The 16,186-nt window shown below is 34.9% G+C and overlaps 1 protein-coding gene and 1 pseudogene across 1 annotated transcript in view; one reads left to right on the top strand and one right to left on the bottom strand.

Annotated features, from left to right (window-relative positions):
• Window positions 1-16,186, top strand: part of COMMD1 (copper metabolism domain containing 1) — a 108,747-nt gene that overhangs the window by 6,009 nt on the left and 86,552 nt on the right. The window lies entirely within an intron of this gene.
• On the bottom strand, window positions 1,433-1,551 carry LOC120622515 (uncharacterized; annotated as a pseudogene).

Raw genomic sequence — 16,186 nt, 5'->3', positions numbered from 1 at the left:
AAGACTTAAAAATATTTGTATTTTAAACAACTGTTTCTGTGTCTCTTCTCGAAGCCATTAAAAATTGTAATTTGAGAATTAGACTAGAGAGGAAAGACCCATGGTAATAGAGTTTTTTGTGTCTTATAATTGGAGTAATATCATTTGAAAGATGCTGGATTTAATTAAAATTTTTTTTGTTTTGCATTTAGCTACCTGTATGCCGTTCCTTATTAAGTCTTATTATAAACATTATTTAACTTCATTAAAGTATAGAAATTTGAGACATGTAAAAACACACATAACACCATCAGCCAACTTAACCAGTATTAATTTTTTTGAGCATTTACTTATCCAACAAATATTTGTTAAGCATCTTAATATATGCCATGCACTGTGGTTGGGATGCAGCAGTAAACATCACAGCTATAGTCCCTGCCTTTGTGGATCATATCTGGAGAATATAGACATTAAGCCAATGGTTTCAGGTATTTTGAAAAGGTAGCCATGGAGTGCTTTGTGCCATCTTAAGGAAATTATAGGCAATTCAGAGTAGTTCCTAACCCACTCTACAACATTAACAAAGAAAGAGGAAAATGTGTGGGGGAAAAGGCCTACTTATTAGATATAAGGAACTACTAAAAGGAAAAAGACACAGTAGAGGACTAATTTTCCTTTCCCTAGTTGTCTACTCCAGGTTCAAGGCAAGAGTTTTTCATGAATATGATTGACTAAAGTAATGATAATGTCCTTCCTGGATAAGGATTTGGCTGTGTTGGGACCTCATTTTAAATTTCTTGACTTGATCTTTGAAGCCAAATTGGCTGTTAGAGTATCACCTGAACAAATCAAGATGCGCAGTGTTGTAGCTCCATCTTCTCACTGGATCTCAGCTTACTTACTGTGCCTCTCTCCTCAGATCCTGAAGTATGTTCCCAGATAGCTCCTTAAGAAAGAGGTAATTTTTCTTTTTAAGTCTTAAACGTGTCTTTATTCTAGTCTCACAGTTAATTGCTAGTTTGGCTGAGAATATATTTCTAGATTGTCAAATAATTGATTCACAGTTTTGAGGGCATGGTTTCATTTAGTGTGATCTGTCTTTCTCTGGAAGCTTTTATGATTTTCTCTTTATCCTTTATTTCCCTGAATATCCTTGATGTGTGATTTTTTTTCATTTCATTATTTGGGCCACTGTGGGCCTTTCAGTCCGCAGGTACATGACCTTTAGTTCTCAGAAAAGTTGTATTACTACTTAGATTATTTTCTTATCTCTTTTTTTCTCTATTCTCTTTCTGGCACTATGATTTTTCAAATGCTAGAGCTTCTAGACTGAAATTTTATTTTTTTCTATTTTCCATTTTTTTTTTTTTTTTTTAGGTGAAGCAACCCTTGATTGACCTCACAGATTGCAAGGACATTGTCAGTTTACAATCCCTTATTTTTTTATTTCTTATGCTTACAGGACCTGGTCTTCCTAGGTGGTCTTCCATTCAAGTACTAACCAGGCCCGACCCTGCCTAACTTCCGAGATCAGACAGGATCAGGCTCGTTCAGGGTAGCATGGCCGTAGACTCCATTTCTTGTTTTTTCTTTTCTTCTACTTTTTGATAAAATTCCTCAACATTCTCTTCTAGCCTTTTAATTGAATTTTTCACTTGATCATGTTTTTTAATTTCCAAGAGTTTTCTTTTGACACAGATAATCTACTATGTTTATTTTAGCCAGTGTAAGGGAAGAAAAGGTTTTTCCTTGACCCTTTTAAGGTTTCTGACCAGGTCTGAAAATTAAACTGACAGAGACAGATTAACAGGAGAAAAGCAAACAAATTTAAAGTTTTATGTGACACAGGAGACTTCATAAGGAAACGAAGACCTGAGTATTTATTTTATGCTAGGATTGATGAAGAGAGGACAGTCATGGAGGAATAGGATAGGTTAAGGAGTATGAGGTAATTGTAGTTAACTGGGGGAAACTTAGCAAGTCCTGTTTGTAGGGCTTTTCTTGGCTTCCCTGTATCTTCCAAGGTCAGAATGCTGCTTTCCTCTGAATACAGGAGGGCACCTCTCATGTGAAAGTTTTATGACCTGTCTCAGGGGAAAAGAGTCGGAGGAAGGTCAGAGTGATCTTCCTGCTCTGCCTTTTCTCAAAGTCCTTCAGCTTAAAATATTCAATAAGTCAAAGTGCCATATTTGGGAGTAGCATATCCTGAACACCATCACCAACAGTTTCTCCTCTAAGACATGGGTGGGTGGGTGGAGGGGAACATACAATACATAATTTTCTGCATTTGGCTTTTAAAAATTTTATCCATCTTGACTCTTGATTTTATATGATATTCTTCAGCATTAGGAATTTAGTACATTTGTACTAAGCACTGGGGAAAGCTTTTTTCAGAGGCTTTTGGTAGTTTGACGAACATATTGCTAAGACATTTTTGGGTATAATGTCAGTATCAAACAGATTAAATTCTGTGAAGGGATACCCACTTTCTTTTTAATATTCCAGTAGGTTAATGTTTTGCATACTGTGATGTATATTTTTATTATTGGTATGTATTATTATTTAAAAGCACTATTTGATCCTAGTTTCCAGATAATTTGGAAAATTTCGTGGAAAGTATTTACAATAAAAACAGATGCTTTAAAAGTGCGTCTTGTATCATGTTTACAAAATGACTTGAGTTGACTGCTCATTAATGATGATTTTTTTGGCCAATGAATGATATTATCAAAGAATGGTATTATCAGCTTCTGTTTTGGGATTTATCTTATGGAATGTATCTAGTACCTTATTCTTGTGAAAAGGCCAGTGTGAAAAAGCCAGAATGCTTTTTAATGTTGAATCTTCTTGTTTTTGCAATAGTTTTTGCATTTATTAAATAATGTAGAAAGATCTTACTGTGTAAGATAATTTTTTATCTATTATTTGTCTCTACAAATGAAGAATAATGTGTGCAGTAGTATCTTTTTGATGCTTGAATCAATTTAAGAATGAATTTCAGCCTTTTACATTTGGACAGCAAATATTAATAAGAAATTAACTTGAGTATAAAAGATAGATGCAAAATATCTGGTCTTAAGATGTTTAGATTAGGAGACATGAATAGAAAGGACTGAAAACATTTGACTCATTCTGTCATACTTTCAGGATTCATTTATCTTCTATTTCTATCATTCTTAAACTATAAGCAGTAATTCTGTTTTTCTACTTTAGGTGGCAGTAGAATATTGGCTTGCTAATACACTGATAAAAGATGCCAAAGCAACATATTCTTTTTAAAAGTATTATTTCTCCTGAATGTTCTAGTTCAGAAAGCAACGTTGGCTACTCAACACTAAGAATTTCTTGCCCAAAAGAAGTCTAAATATTTGGTTTGATGATTTGAATTTAGAAATACCATTTCTGGCTCTGTAAACAGGTTGCTATGTGGTTCTCTAGTTTTTGTCTAACTAGATTTTGCTAATTTTACTGAACACTTTGAAAATTTAGATAACTCACGAAGTACATTTCTGCTTCTCTGTAGGACTGGCAAGCCACTGTTTGATAAGATGTTACTTTTTAATGTCACTGAACAACACATGATAAAGCGGCAATTACAGATTACCAGCTGGAATTTGCAAAGTATTTTAATAGGCTCAAATGGCCTGTAATGAGGTTTTCTGTAAGTTTTTTTCTTAGTTTAGGGCAAAACCCATATTAATTGAAGATCTCTTTTTGGTTCTCCTTTTCTCAAAGCAACTATTCTGGGTCTGGAAACTTGACTTGGCTTGAAGGAGTTCCTGAGTGGGGAGATTTTAAAGAAAATTTCTATCTTTGATTTATCCCTCAAATATTTCTGAGCCTGTAATATGCTATACAAGGCTTTGTGCACAAAGGTGAATGTCATAGTCTCTGTCTTAAAGAATCCTGTATCATATGGTAAATACCATAAGAAAGGTATAAATGATGCATTCTGGTGGAATGGATCCTTATTTTAAACTACAGAAATATGAAAAAAATCAAGTTTTTTTGGTCTTAATAAAACACCCACATTTTTGGCTTTGTCTTAGACTGTAATTTGTATAAATTTTGACTTCTATTATGGTTTATCTTTAATAAAAAATTATTTCAACTAATCCCTCTTTAAAACAAGCCGTATTATACTAAATTGTAGGAATTGTGGTAAGAGTTGTTTTATGTATGCTTTATATATGATTAACTTTTAATGTCTTTATATGCCAATATGGAATTATTCTGGACATTGTTCTCTGTCATGACATCTGATCGTGGTACAGTTCTCTTCCACAATTTTCTACAGATCTGTTTCTAAAAGAAGATACCATTTATGAAATCTTTAAATTTTCATTATGTTTATCCTGAGCATATGTTACTTTGAAATAATCAAATCATTTACAAATCATTTATCATTTACTTAAAATGTGCTCGTTTATTCAAATGAACATTTATTGAGTACCTGCTATGTGTGCCTGGCACTGGAAACATCAGTGAACCAAACAGACAATTTTCCTCCCTCTTGGACTTAACATTCAAGGGAGGCATGGTATCCTGACAATAAATAAGAATATGTATGTACATAAAGGAATGATAGCAGAAAATGTATTCATTTTTTGCATACTTCTTCCCTTTCACCTCTAATAATCTTTTTTGATCCATTAAAATTAATGACAGACACGTGAGATAATGAATCTTGCATCATTAGTCTCTTTGGTGTTCTTATTAAGAAAATCAGTAGCTTTAACTTACAATTAATGACAGTCACGTGAGATAATGAACCTTACAACATTAGTCTCTTTGGTATTCGTATAAGAAAATCAGTAGATTTAACTTACAGTCAAGGTGATAAATGTTAACATGTTAATCTTACATAACTTTGATGTCTAGAACAATTTCCTAGTATAATTTTTATCATCCAGATTTGCTTAGTAGGTAATAAATTCCTTGATATAGAGATAGAAAGTAACTTAATTTTTCTATTGAGAATTCTACACTGAGGGTTCCACTCTCACACATATATCATATATCTGATTTACTTTTCTTTAGATTATATTTAATTATCTGTCTTTATATCCTTTCTGGCTTTTCAGCTATTTCTGAAAAGGAAACTTTACTTTTATTTTTAAAAACTCGTTATTGGTTATAGGATACACACAGAAAAGTAAACAGATCACAAGTAAGCAGCTTAATGAATTTTCACAAAGTGAGTATACCCATGTAACCAGCACCTAGGTCAAGAAACCAAACACAACCAGCATGCCAAAGCCCCCTTTATTATTCTATATTTGTTTATTTTAATCAAATTCAAGTTTCAGTTAAGAAAAATAAATCAGCTCTAAAGATATGCTGTACAACATTGTACCTATAAATTTACATACATGTTTGCCCCTCTCTGGTCACTAGGTACCTCAACTTCCCTAAATTCTAATACCATAATGTAGTTTTTCCTTTTTGTGAACTTTATGTAAATGGAATCTTACAGTATATACTCTTTTGTGTCTGGCTCTTTCACTCAACGTTATGTTTATGAGATTCAGCATTACTGCATATTGTTGTAGATATTCATTCTTATTGCTGTAGAACAGGCGTCAGCAAACTATGACCCACAGGCTAACTCTGCGCCCTGTCTATTTTTGGATAGCCAGTGAGCTAAGAATGATTTTTACATTTTTAAATGGTTAAAACAAAATATTTTTTGTGACCCATGAAAATTACATGAAATTCAAATTTCAGTGTCCATAATAAAGTACGTGGTGTCTTTTGCTCTACATAGGCAGAGGTAAGTATTTGTAACAGAGACTGGATGGCTGGCAAAGCCTAAAATATTTACTGTCTGGCTCTTTACAGAAAAAATCTGCCAGTCCCTGCTGAGCCATACCAGTGTTTGAATGTATCACAATATGTTTATCCATTCTGCTGTTGATGAGGAAATTGAGGTTTCCCATTTTTGCCTTATGACAAGGATACTACGTTTTACCCTTAAAATTTAGCTAGTATTTTCTCATTAGATCTCTTCCATTGGACAGAGAACCATTTTTGTTTATTTTAAATTTTATTGTGGTAAGAAAACTTAACAAAATTTAAGTATACAATATGGTATTGCTGACTATGGGTACAATTGTACCTATAGATCTCTAGTGCTTATTCATTTTGCTGAACTGAAACTCGAATTTGGTTAAAATAAACAAATATGGACTAATTCCAAATATGCTATTAATTATAATTACTTTAAAAGACCCTTTATAGAAATCTGGCCAAAGATTGTATCTTACCTACGTAGGAGAAGGTTAAGATAGAGATAGAGATCTGTTTGGAGGTAAACAAGTGAATATCAAATTCATAGACTCATCATTGACTTTGCTTTGCACAGTTTCTGGGTTAGCATGTAAATTTGCCCTAAGTGGCTAGAATTGTAGATCTTTTTGTTAAATAACAATGTAATTTAATATATTCCGAATTTAATGTTCTGTAATTAGACTTGGGTAATATGGAAAGCAGCAAATTGCTTACAGGATATCTAGCCTCAAGAGATTTTGCTGAAGCAGATACTAGGCTGTTCTTTCAGGCATTTAGAACATTAAGATTTGAAAGCCGACTTGATTAGTGGACTTAAAAATAGAAAACAGCACTTTTTATAGACTATCTGTCAAGATTTTTTTGACAGATAATGTAAATAAGTTATAAATCCTTTTAACATTCCATCAGGTTAGGCATAGTTATTACTTTTCTTTTGTCTAGGTGGGTAAACTGAATGATAGATGATGCAGAATTGGAGTATTCATTTTGTCAGGTAATGAAACAAGTCTGCAGTCTTTCGTTCATTTCTATATTCATTAAACTATGTGCAAAGTATTTTGCTAAGTATTGCGGGGAATATAAAATGAATAAGACACAGTATATTTCACAAAGAACCTATAGTTTCCTGGGGAAGATGAACATGTATATAAATAATTAGAATTTAAAGCAAAATATAAAGCCTAATCAGTGAGTTGTAATTAATTTCAGTTATTAGGGTAAAATAATATTTAAGTTGGATCTAGAAGATTAGATTTTCACAAGCAGAAATAAGGGATTCTAAGTGGAGAACAGTATTGAGACATGTGAACATGAAAATGTGTGTTGAGCTCAAGGACTGCCAAGATCACTTTCAAACGTGTGAGATACAAGATGATAAAGGAGACCTTATTTTCAAGAATGCTCTTCTAATGCACTTGGACTTTATTCTGTGGGTAGTGAGGAATCAGTGAAAGGTTTTGATTGGACAAGTGACATAAAATCAGATTTATATTTAGGAAGAGAACTTCTTGAGTAGTCTGAAGCATAAACTATTTCACTTGTAGTTACCAAACCATGTAGCTAGCTCTGCAGTGTTTTAGATGGATTTATTTATTTGTGAAGAGACCATGTGACCTACCCACCTTTACCCATTGTAAGATTAGATTAAATTCCTGATTTACTTAGCCAAGGATACAAAATCTCTCTTTGAGGGGAAGTGGTCACGTAGTACAGGAGAAAATACAAATATATTTCAGTGTGACGTCTTTTGGCCTCCATAGTTTCTTTGCCAGGAAAACTTAATTTTTGTTGCATGTCTGCTCTTTTATACTGACTCACATTACCATTCCAGATTTAAAAATGTTTAAAACATCCGATTTGTGTCAATAAGGCTTCATTTTAATCATTAAGGTTTCTCAGGAGGATCAAAATTAATCAGTTTGAATTTCACCACATCCTGTTGCTACTTAGCTCAGATTTTCAGTAAACAACAAAATGGTCACATGAGTACAGCAGAAGGAACCAAAACAACTCACATGATCCACAAGATAGGAGATTGATCCTGAATTGTAAAGTTGCTATTTCCATAGTACAAAATACTGAATTTTAATTATCATAGTATATTACCTTTTACTTTTATTTATTATCCTTTCGTGAATTTCTATCCATTGAATACCATTAATGGGTATAAATCTGGAAGTCATGAGCCTGATGAGTTAATGGTTTGGATCAGGCTCTAATTGGCTCAAGCTGTAGAAGTGCTTTTAGTTTCCACTATGTCCTAGTCTGCTTGGGCTGCCGTTACAAAATACCATACACTAGGAGGCTTAAACAACAGAATCTTATTTCTCACAGTTCTGGAAGCTGGGAGGTCTAATATCAAGGTGCCAGGAAGGTAGGTTTCCTCCTGAGTCCTTTTCTCTTGGCTTGCAGGCAGCTGCCATCTCACTGTGCTTACACACCTCTTTGTGCATGCTTTCAGGGAAAGAGAGAGCAAGCTCTCTGGTGTTTCTTCTTACAAAGGCACTAATACCATCATATGGGAGATTAGGGCTTCAGCATGAATCTTGGGAGGACACAAACATTCAGGCCATAACACTGTAAATTTTTTGCCATGACAATAAATTGTTATAATACCACATGTTTGAAGAGGAAATTAATCTTTATGCTTACTGTTTAGTTTGTATGTAAATTTTTTCTTAAGAAATTAATAGCAATCAGAATCTTTTTAGCTAACGAGTCTGACATTTTTCAGATTCATATAGTCAAAACCTGTGGAGTGCTGTCATTTTGAAGTCTACCAAACCCAAATCGTTTTTTTGCACAGAGAGAGCAAGCAGTAAACAGAACAGGAACTGGATGTGTATTTAAGCTGTGGTGCTGTCTTGTTCCTATCTTTTGACTTTCTGAAGAGGTAGGTAACAATGCCAGCTCTGGGGAAACAACTGTCTTCTGCTCCCTTTAAAAAATAAATGACTGACAAATTTTCTTTTGACCATGTATGTCTCCTGATATGAAAACATGTGTTAGTTTTCTTCATAGTAACAAAGATCATTAAAACATCTTACTGTTACTTTTTAAAAAATGTAAATGGACTTAATTTTTAAAGTAGTTTTAAGTTCACAGCAGAATTGGACACAAAAGTATAGAGTTCTCATATACTCCCTGGTTTCACATTCACACAGCCTCCCCCATTCTCAACATTATGGTCCAGAGTGGTACATTTATTATAGTAGATGAATCTGCATTGACACATCATTATTGCCCAGAGACCTTAGTTTACATTAGAGCTCACTCTTTGTGTTGAACATACTATGGGTTTTGAAAGCTGTATAATGACATATATTTAGCATTATAGTTTAATTTATTGTATAATACAGAATGGTTTCACTGCCTTAAAAATCCTTCGTGTTTCATCTATTCATCTTTCCCTCCCCCGCTTCTCTTTTAGCAACCACTGATCTTTTCAATGTCTTTATGTTTTGCCTTTTCCAGAATGTCATATAATTGGAATCATAGAGTATGTAGCTTTTTCACATCAACTTTTCACTTAGTAAGCATTTAAGGTTCCTCCATGTCTTTTTCATGGCTTGATAGTTCATCTCTTTTTAGTACTGAATAATATTCATTGTCTGGATGTACCACCATTTATCCATTCACTACTGAAGGACTTCTTGATTGCTTCCAAGTTTTGGCAAATATGAATAAAGCTGCCCTAAATGTTTGTGTGCATGCTTTTGTGTGGACGTAAGTTTTCAATTCTTTTGGATAAATAACGAGGAGCGCAATTGCTAGATCAAATGGTAACAGTATATTTAGTTTGTAAGAAACCAATGAATTGTTTTCCAAAGATGCTGTACTATTTTGCATTTCCACCAATAATGAATTGAGAGTTCATGTTGCTTCACATCCTTGTCAGCATTTGGTGTCAGTATTCTATGTTTTGTCCATTCTAATAGGTGCATTGTTGTTACTTTTTGATTTGATGATTTATTTCTCAATGTCTTAGGAACTGCTTGATTGTGTGATAGTGTTATCAATATCTTTCATGATATAGACAGTATATTTACCCAGAATAGAATCTAATTGCAATTGTCAAATAGTCTTGAGTCTAAATGTTTATATTGCTTTAAAGTATATCTATACTGTGATTACAACTATGATCACAAATTGTGTATGCATATAGACAAGAGCTAAGAAGGGAACTTTAAAAAGTGATATGTTGGCCTACCTTTTGTTTTCATTAGAATTATATAATATTTGTGATAAAGGAAAGTTTGAAAAGTTTACCTTTTAGGATATATTTTAAATATTTAATATTTGAGTTGATTTTAGTTATAATCCAGGTCATCTGTGGTCTTTGTGACATTTTTTTTCATTAGACACACATGTACAAAATCTTTTCTTATATTTGGTCATTTTTTACTCTGATTATATTACAGAAATATGGCAATTTGAGAAGAAATGGAATATGGGCTGCTATAGATTTTAATGACTTTAAGACATTAATGATGCCTAAAATACTATACCCATGGGTCTGAAATTCAAGTTGTTCAATGATTTCTTACCTTAAATATTTTTAAATTCCGCTCTTACATGTTTTCTTTTAGGTTCTTTTGAAATTTGACAAATGTGATCCTGGATTGTGTTTTTCCTCAAAGGAAGCAAGAATAAGACTTGAAAACCAATTATGTCAGCAGTGTGCTAAGTCATTTTCAAGATAAAAAGACCACATTTTGCTGTTATAAAAACTGCATTGTAGGAAGGAGGGGAGTGCTCACCAGTTAGAGGATGAGGATTACCTCCCCATTTCCTTATTAGTACATCGAAATTATATTTTTCTTCTTTATTGGAGACCTCTGTGTGTGTGTGTGTGTGTGGTCATGGGAGTGGAAGACAATATCAACAAGGAGGAAGGTTCTCATTACCCTCAGGTAGGAAAGAGGGGACTGGAATCTTAGGTAGAGAACATGAGATCTTATGATACTCAGCCTTGGAGAAGGGATAGAGATGGAGCCAGTAGTCTTATATTAGCAAACTTAAAAAAGACTATTTGTTAGGCAGCCTGGTAGCAAACAGTTATCAGTTAAATTGCCATCTAGTTTGAGTAAAATCCTGTTTTTTTCTGTATTAGGACAAGTTTTGTAATCTATTTTTTAGACCGGTTTTCTGCTTTTGCCAAAGATTCTTACCTTAGTTTTTGGGTCAAGTGCTTTGCTGGCTGAATTGAAGGCTCCATAAACTAATGTCACTTGAAAAATCTTGGTCTTAAAGGCAAACCAATAAAAGGAAACTTATGGAAAGGAAAAGGGCATTCTACCTGTCAACATTTTACTGAGTTTCTTCGACATTAAAAAAACCCAAGTTCCTGTTGTTTCTATTTTAGGATTTTGAGTTTATTGTTAAACCCATTCTCTAACAAACCCAAATAACTATAGCCTTTTCTTCAGTTCCTGTTAAGAGTTATAAATAAACATTCTAAAGAATTATCTGCCTTTACAAAGAAGATAATGTTCATGAAATAACCTTAAATGAGGAAAGGAAGAAAAACAATGTTTCTTAAGTGTCTAATGTGCTGGATACTATTGTATGCTTTCATACATCATTTAAATCTTGTCACTGTCATTTGAGATTGGTATTAGTAGTTCCATTTGCAAATGGAAGAAATGAGTCTCAGGGGTTTGGTAACTTGTCTAGGATTTTGCATCTAGTAAGATCTTTTTAATTTAAAGCCTATGTCCTCATTCTGATGTATTCTTAATCTGAGTCTTTTAAAATTCAGATAACTAAAGAAGGAAAAAGGATAAAATGTATATCTAACCCAGTTTTCTGTATTGGGCTTTCGAGTGCTTTATTTGAAAAATTTAATCAAATAAATATAGGCCAGTAGTTGCATGTGAGAGCACCCTGAAGTAGTTTCATTAGTAAATGCAGCTTTTCTGGCCACTTTACACGCTAATGTTGTTACTACAATGAAACTAAGGGGAAATCTAAAGCCTGAAGCTTTTTTCCCCTAATGGCTTTCATGTGTACAGAACACATTTCTATTTTGATTTTTTTAGAAGCCTTTTGGAGCAATGAAGGTACCTTGCTTTTTTTCCCCATGGAAAAGTCACACAAATATATGAATGTATGCATACAAACACAGACACACACACACAGTAATGACTGTTAGAAGATAAATTGATGCATATTAAGCATTTTAAGGGTTTAATTGAACAAAAATAGATTCTAGTCAGGTAATACCAAAGAATAGGAGCACTTCACTGACAGGAGCTAGGGGAAAGACTCTTACAGAGAAGAGGTGAAGCAAAGCAAGGAAATTATTTGATTGGTTGTAGCTTAAGTAGTTCCCTTATTTGGGAAAGCCTAATTAGCTGTTTATGATTGATTGTCTTTAGGTTTTGATTTCTTAACCTTGAGGCATTACAGGCATAGATTTTGGTTTGATGTAGATTGTAGGCTGCTAAGGCATTAATGCCATCAGTCTAATGGCCTCCTTGTTTAATTAACATTTCCTCCCTTTTGATCATTTATACATGAGAGATTGACGAGGAGTTTGGTATTAGCACTATTCTTGGTCACCATCAGGGTTAAGTTTTTCTTCTCAGGGAAGTCATAGATTATGATATCAGGTTGTGGAAGAATTGTTTTTACTGTTCATCTTCTTGTTTATCCTGTGTTTGTTTCTCCAGGTGCAGTGAAACCATATTTAAGTGAATACATATTTAAGATAAGACCCTTGAGAGAACACAGTGCACCAAGGAGACTATACAATGATGACTATCAGGAGGATAATACCAAGAGACTGATATGCTCCCTAGTCATGACCCCCATGAACCAAACCAGTTAGTATCAAATAAATCAAAGAATGTACCAAGTGACTTGTTTGTTAATTTCTTATATTTGCTACAATACCAGAAGCGTTGATCTAGCTATAGTGGCAGGTAATTGTTATGGCTCAGACTCCTCTTTGTTCAGCCAATAAGTAATCTAAAGCAATTTTTGTTATCTATAACCATGTTAGCCAGAAAGCCTAGAGACTTTTGTTGTGCAGCTATGGTCTTAGTGGTAGATTCAGCAATAGTTGTCAGTTAAGGAGCATCGTCTTTCCATGCATTAACAGGGAGAAAAAGCACATAGTGAAAAGGCAAAAGGAATAAAGATTTCATATTGGAGGTGGAGATCTTGATCCATGATCTTGGGAGAGCTGTTCACTTCAAGGTGTCCACTTCTGGGGTGGAACCATTTTAGATCTCCAGCTGGTATACAGTTCCAGGAATTTGGAAGAACCCTTTTTAATTGGCAGATGTGGACCCATGGTTCAAGGCCCTGAAGTTTGGCTGTTATCTGGGTAGTGACCTGATATGGTCCCTTCCAACAAGGTTCAAGGGCAGTCTTTGTCCTTAATGATTCTAAGAAGAGTAAGAGAAAATTGGAAACATTAATTTAAAGAGACATAGCCATGTACTACAGGAAACTAGAAGAATTCAGGATCCAGTCCAGTTTACAGGTAGATAACAAAACCTCAAAGACAGTGAATAGGACTAGAATTTAATACCCACAAGGATGTGCTATAGTTTCCCATTAAAACATATTTTTCTCTCTATAGGTACCCACTTTTCTATCAGAGGTAAAGTAAGAGTCATTTTTTGCAAAATAAGTTTAGTCTCAAAAAACTTGGTCTAATTATTTACATAAATGTAGCAAGAATGATAATTGGTCATACAGGCTCTTTTAAAGTCAGCTTTGCTATAACTTTTCTTTTTTTTCCCCCTCTTTAATTCCCCTCACCCCACTTCCACCCCTGACCTATGGATGTTGCCGTTTCCCCTTAAGAACCGGATCTCTGAAGTCGGGGCGTCACCTCCCACACACTCGCGGCGTGCACCCGGGGCCTCGCACCCCTGGTGCACTTGGGGGGCCTGGCCCACGGCTCCACCTGGGGCGCAAATCCAGGACCTTCTGCGTGTAAAGCAGACGTGCTAACCACTACTCTATGGAGCCATCCCCACGTGTAACTTTTCATAAGGAGTCCTAGATTGGATTAAAAGATCTCTCAAGCCTGGGAAGCCAAGCCAAGGACTCACCATCTGGCTTTCCCTGGGATACCTATAGATTAGAGTGAATTCCTCTCTTCTTGAGGTCCCCCAAATATCCTGATGTTACTGGGGATGCCAGGAAATGACCTTTTTACACATCTGTTAGATAGGGCTTGAAACTGCAAGTGAGATACCCGGCGGTTTTTCCAAGGAGCTTTATTGATTGCATAAAGTCAACTAGTTCCTTAAAATTGTCTGGTCATATCTGATTTTATGAACATCATTCTCAAATATGACGTTCCTGACAAAGCCTTCATCAATAACCAGTGTTTTCAGTTGTGTCCCGTATAAGCAGAACAGATTTTGCTTGAACTTATGCAAACAACTATATTAAAATTAAAATAAGAATACTAAGTAAGTTACCGAATTCTGGAGGGATCAGGTAGGGAGGAAAAGTAAATGTTTTAATTCTGTTTACAAAGTTATACTTTACCAAATTGCTGTAAGTCATAGATAGCCAGCAGATGGAATAAGGTTACCTGCTCAGATGGCTTAAGCTTTTTAATATTTGTGGAGAAGACTTTTAACATTGTTTTTCATTTACCTAGTTTCGAAACAGCTTCTTTTGTCTTTCCGATAAGAATTATCTCCCTACAGTTTGTATTTCAAAGAGATGGCTCTTGGTTCTTAACAGAAGACCAGGAAGAACATTTCTATCTCAAAGGCTCAGAGAAAGGATATAAGTTTTCTCCAAGAAGGAATTTAGTTTTCAATGTCCTGACCATTCACAACATCTGCAAACATTTTAAAATGAATAAGAAGAGGTTTGGGATTGCTAAAAAGCATTGGTGGGTTTTGAATTGTTTCTAGAGCCTCATTTCTGTTCTTGTAAAGACTTGATTTATAAGGCAAAGGCAGTTTTTAATTCATCAAAGAACTGAGTGGTAACCTGAATGATATCATGGGGCTTACCCACTCATCCAACTACATTATCTTCAATTTGCTTTTTTAAATCAAGGAGATTTCCAACTAATAAGAAAGTCAAAATATTCCAGTGTTCATTGTATCTTAGGGGAGAAGGCCTAAAACGAAAATTCCTGTCAGGCTCTGAATATCAATTTCCAGTTTGGCCAACTTCTGTCCATAGAGCTCATTAAAAAAATTCTTTCAAATATCTTATTATCAGGCCAGGACAAACAGTAATATTCCTGGCAGTATTGAACTCTTTTTTTAAACTATTATTTTTCCCTTTTTCTTTTAAACCACAGGCATTACCTATTATGTGACTCGAAACCAAAGCCAATAAGCCTTTTGTAGCTTAACCATGAGCACAAGAGGCATCCATCCCTAAAGAGGGTACAGGAGTTGCTGCCCTCCCAAGATTCAGAACCACTCTGAAAGATAACCAAAAGAAAGACACAATTCCCATGAGAGTTGGCAACGGCTGGTAGGATACTAGCCACAAGTGGGTTGCAACCCACATTTCTTTCTGGCTATATTATTAGAGCCCCCAAACCTTTGTTTGAGCTGCCTGTACATGCAAGAACTGACACTTGTGTGCTCAGATAGGTGGAAATCTAAGCCAAGTTCTCAAGACATAAAATGTGACGAGAAAGCAATAGTTGTCCCTGGGAGGGAAAGAACTGATAAACAAGGAGTACCTCCAAACCAAAATCATAAGAGTCTTAATTTGGAAAAGAAAGGACAATGTGAAATTTTACCTTTTTCTCTTAACCAAGTACTACAGATAGAGATATGGGAGAGCTGACTTTGGTAAGAATTCTCAGCTTTCTCTGTGTTCTGCTAGTTTTCTTAGGCTCTGATCTGCAGGCTGTAGAGTTAGTGGGGTGTCTTAGTAGGTCCCATCCTGGTCATCATAAAATGTAGAAGAGGAAAAATCATTATCTCTCTACCCTGGCTGAGACCCCTTTTTTTCTCTAGGGCACTGCATAAATGGGTAAATTTAAATAGGTTAAAAGTTTCTCATTGTAGCCACTGCAATTCAGGATTATCTTTAGTAAGGTTAACCCACTTGTTCAGAAAAACACAGGTTTGGACTCATAATTTTTATACACATAGTTAGCTGGAGTCCCAGATAAAAGAGTCGTAGACTCTTTGGACTCAGAGGAACTCATTTTCTCTTTCTCTCTTTTTTTCCCCCTTAAAACAAAATTTTATTTACTTGACTCTTCACACTGGACTGAGTCTAGTTTGTCAGACCTAGTTTGGATAAAGAAATGCTCAAATAAAATCTGAGCGCTCATAATACAAAAGCTGCGGAGCTCAGATATCCCAAAGCGACATACTGATGACCTCCAGTTGCAGCGAGAAAGCAGCGAGCACAATGAGCTCAGTGAATACTTCCACCTGCTCATGGCTCATTGTTTCCTGGGGCC

This window comes from Pteropus medius, unplaced genomic scaffold (assembly GCF_902729225.1).
Source record: "Pteropus medius unplaced genomic scaffold, Ma_sr-lr_union100, whole genome shotgun sequence".
Taxonomy (NCBI): domain Eukaryota; kingdom Metazoa; phylum Chordata; class Mammalia; order Chiroptera; family Pteropodidae; genus Pteropus; species Pteropus medius.
Note: the sequence above shows the minus strand (reverse complement) of the source record. Positions and strands in the feature narration are given on the sequence as shown.